The following is a 7,735-nucleotide window of genomic DNA, read 5'->3' on the forward strand; positions in this document are numbered from 1 at the left end:
CAGGCAAGTCTCCTGCCTCAGCCTCCTGAGTAGCTGGGATTACAGGCACGTGCCACCATACCCAGCTAATTTTTTGTAGTTTTTAGTAGAGACGGGGTTTCACCATGTTGACCAGGATGGTCTCGATCTCTTGACCTCGTGATCCACCCGCCTCGGCCTCCCAAAGTGCTGGGATTACAGGCTTGAGCCACCGCGCCCGGCCCTTATCTAATTTTTATGTGAAAATTTTATATTTTCTAACTTGAAATCAGATACCAAAGAGCTGCCATCAATACTTTATAAATACCATTAGAAAAAAAGGCGTACAACAATATACAGGTAACACACTAAGAAACCAAAATTAATAGGTACTATGTAAGCATATGAATTCTTTCTGTAAAACAAAGGGTATCTGAGATAGGTCTCAGTTAATTTAGAAGTTTATTTTGCCAAGGCTAAGGACATGCCCGGAAGGAGAAAACATGGAAGCACAGAAACAGTAGGTGGTCTGTCTGTGCCTTTTTCCAAAGATAAATTTGAGGGCTTTAATATTTAGAGAAAAAGCAGGCCAGAGGAGAAAGAGAAAGTATGGTGATCCACATGTTGTAAGGGAAAAGGAGCAGGCAGGGGAATAGTCAATTATGTATTGCCTTGCTCTCAGTAAATCGGCACTTTATGTAAGATAAGGTGAAAATAAGAGTGACCCGTGGAGGTTTTTTGTTTTTTGTTTTTTTAGCCAGAGTCTCACTCTGTGGCCCAGGCTGGAATGCAGTAGTGTGACCTTGATTCACTGCAACCTCCACCTCCTGGGTTCAAGTGATTCTCCTGCCTCCTCCTCCCAAGTAGCTGAAATTACAAGTGTGTGCCACCACAGCCGGCTAATTTTTATTTTCATTTTTTGTATTTTTAGTAGAGCCAAGTTTTCGCCATATTGGCTAGTCTGGTCTTGAGCTCCTGACCTCAAGTGATCCGCCTGCCTTGGCCTCCCAAAGGAGGCCTGGGATTACAGGTGTGAGCCACTGCAGCTGGCCACCTGTGGCCAGCTTTTATCTGCAGTTATCTGCTTAGGAGTGAAAGGAAAGTCAGTTTCTTGCCTGACTCAGCTTTCAGTTTAATTTTTTTTTCTTTTGGCATAGTGAATTAGGGTCCCGAGTTTTTATTTCCTTTCACATTACTGTGGAGGAGGCACTGGACTCACATTATTTCTACTTTCTACAACCCCAGAAGATAAGTATTATCATCCCCATTTGCACATGAAGAACTTAGCTTTCAGAGAAGTTAAAATGATTTGTCCAAAACTACATGGTTAGTAAGTGGTGGAGTCAGAATACAAAATCAAGTCTGCCTGATGCTGAAGACTTAGGTTTTCTACAACACTAAAGGAGCTTCACAAACAGTGTGCAGGGACCGCCTGCATGCCTTGTACGAGTTACCAGCACATGGAACTAATGAGTGGCTCTCAGTCCTAGGATTCTCAGTTACCCCTGGCTGTGAGCTGCCTCATTTGTTTACAACTTTACTTGTGTGGTTTTCTCTGTGCCACGACGTAAAAATGGTCAGGAAGTCCTGCACAGTGCACAAGATACTTCCCTGAATTGTCTCGGGATCCAAATACCACTAGTGCCATTTTACTGAGATAAAAGAACCAGACAATATATTTTAGATGACTTATTAAAGGAGATAGTCAGAGTCAGGTAGGGCATTTCCAGGGACATTAAATCAAAACAGAAATGAGTGTCTTTTTCACATCATAACTGGGAAAGGGAAAGCACAAAATACAAGGAGATATTTCTAAAACAAAATGGTTACAAATAGAGGGGCACACTATTTATAAAAACTGAAATAATGCCAGTCAGAAAGGAAAATTCTTGGGCGGAGCGTGGTGTCTCATGCCTGTAATCCCAGCACCTTGGGAGCCATGGTGGGTGAATCACTTGAAGTCGAGAGTTCAAGACCAGCCTGGCCAACATGGTGAAATCCTGTCTTTATAAAAAATAGAAATTAGCCAAGCGTGGTGGCACAAGCCTTTAGTACCAGCTAATCAGGAGGCTGAGGCACAAGAACTGCTTGAACCCGGGAGGCAGAAGTTGCAGTGAGCTGAGATCATGCCACTGCACTCCAACCTGGGCAACAGAGCAAGACTTGTCTCTAAGGAAAAAAAGAAAGGAGAATTCAATTCTTTGAAAGGGATGATTTGATATAAAATGTGTATTCTGGAAATGGGAAAAGTATGAATAACTCAAAAATCTTGAGAACCCACGATGAAAACGCTTGGAGATAGACCGAGATCAAAAGCTTCATCTCAACTCTTACCAGCTGCGCAATCTTGGATATATTATTCATCTTTTTCTTTCTTTTTTTCTTTTTGACAGATTCTTACTCTGTTGCCCAGGATGGAGTGCAGTGTCATGATCTCAGCTCCCTGCAACCTCCGCCTCCTGGATTCAAGTGATTCCCCGGCCTCTGCCTCCCGAGTAGCTGGGATTACAGGCACCCGCCACCAAGCCCAGCTAATTTTTTTGTATTTTTAGTAGAGACGGGGTTTCACCCTGTTGGCCAGGCTGGTCTTGAACTCCTAACCTCAAGTGATCTGCCCGCCTCAGCCTCTCAAATTGCTGGGATTACAGGTGTGAGTCACTGCGCCCTGCCTATTCATCCTTTTTAAGTTCTGTTGTCTCATCTGTGAAACAGAGATTACATTAGTACTCACCTTATAACGTTGTCGTGAAGATGAAATGAGAAAATCCCTAAATAATGCTAAACACAGAACCTGTCATATAAATTGTCTTTATCATTAGTATCATTAAAAGTCTAGAAGAGTCTAGTCTCTGCTTCCAGTTGGGACTAGTGTTTATAGACCCACTTTGGGAAGGTAGATAAATGCTATAAACTCAAATGGTTCCATTTTACATACTCTCAGATTTCAGCCACTTGATTCCTAAGTGCACTCTTTTCTTTTTGTTCTGCTTGGTTGAATTTCGTTTCTCTTCCTCTTAATATTCTGACCGCAGGCTCAGTAAATCCCTGTGGTTGTTTTCATCAATCCTGTCTACAGTTTCCTCCTTACCGCCACTTCCCCCTAAGCTGAGACAGCCAGGCACTACAATCAGCTGCCAATCCCAAAGGAGAAGAAAGCCTGGCAGGGAAGGCAACCACCAGGAAAACAAACAGAAAGAGTGATTGACTGATGGAGGTTCTGGTTGGAGAGGTCTCGGCCAGGACTAAGCATCAGCATTATGTCCTCAGGAAATTCAGGTCTTTGTGTTAAAGTGTCATCATCTCTAACAACCTTTTAGAAATGCAAATACCTGGCCAAGGGCAATGGCTCATGCCTGTAATCCCAGCACTTTGGGAAGCTGAGGTGGGTGGATCACCTGAGGTCAGGAGGTGGAGATCAGCCTGGACAACGTGATGAAACCCCATCTCTACTAAAAATACAAAAATTAGCTGAGTGTGGTGGTGCACACCTGTAGTCCCAGCTACTCGAGAGGCCAAGGCACAAGAATTCCTTGAACCCGGGATGTGGAGATTGCAGTGAGCCAAGATCATGTCACTGCACTCCAGCCTGGGTGACAGAGTGAGACTTTGTCTAGGAAGGAAGGAAGGAGGAAGGAAGGCAGGCAAATACCCTAGGCTATGTGGATCTTTAACTTCAGAGTGTGAGTTTGTTCACTGGTCACTTTTCATTAGAGCAGCAGTGTGCTGAAGAGTTTTGATAAAAGGAACAACGTGGGAGCAGAGCTCTTTGTGAGACTACCAAGACTCTTGACAAAATCAGGGTTTTAGACAATAAAGGGCTATTTATCACTGAAAACCTAAGTTAGGAAGGGAAAGAGGAGACGTTGTTTTAGACCCAGCTACGCCACTGTGTGATCTTGAGCAAGGCGTTGCTTCTCCAGGCCTCAGTAAAGTGAGGAGGATGTACTAGATGCTCTTCATCAGCTGCGTCTTTGTAAATACTTTCTCCCAGTCTGTAGCTGGTCTTCTTATTCTCTTGATGTTGTCCTTTTCAGGGCAGAGTTTTAAATTGTAATGAAGTCCAGCTTGTCAATGATTTCTTTTCTAGACTATATCTTTGGTATTGTATCTTTAAAAGGCGATGACTTTTCTCTGTTGCTTTACATTTGCTTCTTTGTCAAAGATCAGTTGACTATATTCATATGAGCCTATCTGGGGGCTCCCTATTCTGTTCCATTAATCTATTAGTCTATTCTTTCACCAGTAATTGGATGCTCTTTACGAGTTCTTCCTGGTTCTAACCACCATGTTCCTAATGATGATAAGCATTGATTCATTTCCAATTTTACCCAGTGTTGCCAGTTGGGACACAGAAACGATACCCGAAGGTATGACACTTTGGCCTGCTGAGTACTTTGAACTAAAGGAGATTGGAAGGCCCCAGAAGCAAGGTCTCTCTGGCACACTCTTGCCCTCCTGTCTTTTACCCTTCCTTCTCCCCTGAAGCAAGTCATAGAAACCAAAATCCCTCTTCCCCAAAGCAAACCATAAAACTTAGAAAGGTTACTCTCTCCCTCCTCCCTTAAAGATTCTCATTTCAGAAGGGTCCTGCCCCACACTCAGGAGGAAGGAGTAGTACACAGAGAGGCCAAGAAGAATCTCAATACATAGACCTTGCTAAGTTTTCCCCATCAGACCATAGCCTTTGTCCAGTCACATTTCTACAGGGCTAGGCATTCTCCATCGAACCTAAACATAAAAACAGAGTCTTCCCTGAGTCTTTGGGTCTTCATTTCAGAAGGCTCTTGTGTCACGTAAAATTCTGATGAAATAAATTTGTTATGCTTTTCTCTTGCTAACCCATCTTTTGTTATAAGAGTGTCAGCTATGAAACTTATGATGGGTGAGGAAAGTTATCACAACTTTCCAACTCCATGAAGCTCCAGATTCTACTCTCTCTTCAATGATGATTTTCAGTATGGGAGTGCCCAATCTGCCACAACCTGTCAGGGATAGAAGAGAGTTGAGATCTTAAGTCATCCTTGGGCAGGCTCCTTGAGGCAACACACAGAAGGGTCAGGACAAAGAGGTAGCTAATTGTGAGTGCCACCCTAAATAGGTGCTGAGCCAAGAAGAAAGAGGTATGCCATGCCCTGAAGAGAAAGCAGAAGGGTCAAGAACCAGAAATGCCCATTAATCAGGTATCCAAAGCAGAAGGACTGGTGTGTAAGGAGTCAGAACACATGGGAGAGTGCTGGTCCAGGGCCAGTTTGAAACAAATCTTGTCAGCCAGGCACAGGGGCTCACACCTGTAATCCCAGCACTTTGGGAGGCCAAGGCAGGCAGATCACTTGAAGTCAGGAGTTCAAGACCAGCCTGATCAGTATGGTAAAACCCCATCTCTACTAAAAATACAAAAATTAGCCAGACATGGTGTCACACGCCTGTAATCCCAGCTACTTGAAAGGCTAAGGCAGGAGAATCACTTGAACCCAGGAGGTGGAGGTTGTAGTGAGTTAAGACCACGCCACTGCACTCCAGCCTGGGCAGCAGAGGGAGACTGTCTTAAAAAATAGAGCAAGACCCCATCTTTAAAAAAAGGAAGAAAGAAACAAATCTTGTTAACATCAAGTTCCCACCATCCATTTCTTCTTGTGCATTTACTGGCAGATTGATCCTAAAAGTGATTGGAATGGAAATAAAGGAGATCTCTGTCTCTACAAAGTAAATAAATAGCAAAAATTAAAAGGAGATCTTCTCCGACCATGGTATTTAAGTAAAGCTGCAAATAAGGAGCTAAGTATGGCAGCTGGTTGACTAGCCTTATAGAAAAGCCTTTCAATCGGGTCTCAGTTTATCGTTCTAGAAACTGGGGAAAGTATTTCGTACAGAGGACAGTGGAAGTTCCTGCTTAGCACCTGTTCTCTCCTGTGGCCTTCAGTCTCAGTAGAGGCCCTAGGAGAAGAGTTTTCTCTGACCAGAGCATGAGGGCAGGCTGCAGCGAACTTGGGCACTGGCAGAATTGCAGAAGTAAAACAAGGTCTTCAGGAATCACTAGAGGGAAATGATACTGAAAGTGGCAATAGCAACAAATTCTGAGCAGGAAAACAGTAACTCATGGGAATCAACTAGTGACTGATTTACTCAATCCATACCCAGTGCTCTAATCCAGTGTTGACTCTGCTAGGTAAGAAAGATGGGGTGGGTATGCGAGGAAAAGATGAAGACATGAGAAGAGACAGTGGTCTCTGTCCTAAGGAACCCTCATTATAATGGGAAAGACAGGATACATGCCGGAGACAGATATAAAAACAATACAAACATATCCTGTGCTTCACCTGAATTAGAGCAGAAAGGATTAGAATTAAAAATTGAGGTTGTCGCTCCAAGAAAAATGAGATTATAGTTGCACCAGATAAAGACTATTTCCTGATTGTGATTCAGAATCCAACTGAATAGGCCACTCTCCTGACTCCCTGTGTCATTCCTTAATTTAATGCCCCCCAAGAATGTTAATGTCGATCATGTCAGCAGACTAGCATGTGACAGTCACCTTGGAGCCCACTCAGACCAATTCAGGGACCATGTGTGGGCTGGCGGCTCTTCCTCTCCAACCAAAGGAACCCCTGTGCTGTGCCGGCCTTCCCCAGAGCTCCGGGAGGGCCCTCTCGCCTCACTTCCAGGTTTTGGAGCAAGAACTTGCAAGAAGTCAGCACCCAGCTTCCTTCTGACCTTCAGTTCACTTTGTTGCCCTTGGAGAAGGCTGTTTTTCTTTAAGTAAAAATAACCAAAATGCTTAAAAAAAAAAAATTGAGGCTGGGCACAGTGGCTCATGCCTGTAATCCCAGCACTTTGGGAGGCCAAGGAGAATGGATCACCCCAGGTCAGGAGTTCAAAACCAGCCTGGTCAACATGGTGAAACCCCATCTCTACTAAAAATACAAAAAATTAGCGAGGCGTGGTGGCACATGCCTGTAAACCCAAGTACTTAGAGGGCTGAGACAGGAGAATTGCTTGAACTTGAGAGGCAGAGGTTGCAGTGAGCTGAGATCATGCCACTGCACTCCAGCCTGGGTGACAGAGTAAGACTCTGTCTCAAAAAAACAAAAAAAAAAGAAGAAAGAAAGAAAATGAGGAAAAATGAAAGTGTTAGAAGAAATAATTGATTATAGTTCCAAAATATTCTAATCAGAAAGATTCTGATTTCAAACATATCTGCATGTCACTTGCAAGGCAGTTCTGAATATGAAGCAGTAATAACATAAATGTATGAAGAATTCAGTAGCTCAGAGAAACAGGCTTGCACCGTGAAAGGTTAGGACAGTCATAAAATGGACATCATGTTTATGTGAGAAACAACACAGCTTCAAGGAAAACTTGCAAAGTAGCCAGAGGTGAGAAGAGCAAATAGCAGAGCCTGCCTACAGAGCACAACTCCTGCCTGCATGGCCATCAGGACACACCTCCAGCACACTTTTGATGAGAACTTTAAAAACACACCATTTGGCTGGGCGCGGTGGCTCACGCCTGTAATCCCAGCACTTTGGGAGGCCGAGGCGGGTGGATCACGAGGTCAAGAGATCGAGACCATCCTGGTCAACATGGTGAAACCCCGTCTCTACTAAAACTAAAAAAAAAAATTAGCTGGGCATGGTGGCGCGTGCCTGTAATCCCAGCTACTGAGGAGGCTGAGGCAAGAGAATTGCCTCAACCCAGGAGGCGGAGGTTGCGGTGAGCCGAGATCGCGCCACTGCACTCCAGCCTGGGTAACAAGAGCGAAACTCCGTCTCAAAAAAAA

The sequence above is a fragment of the Sapajus apella genome, unplaced genomic scaffold (assembly GCF_009761245.1).
Source record: "Sapajus apella isolate SASKATOON/1434 unplaced genomic scaffold, GSC_monkey_1.0 scaffold25, whole genome shotgun sequence".
In the NCBI taxonomy this organism is placed as follows: domain Eukaryota; kingdom Metazoa; phylum Chordata; class Mammalia; order Primates; family Cebidae; genus Sapajus; species Sapajus apella.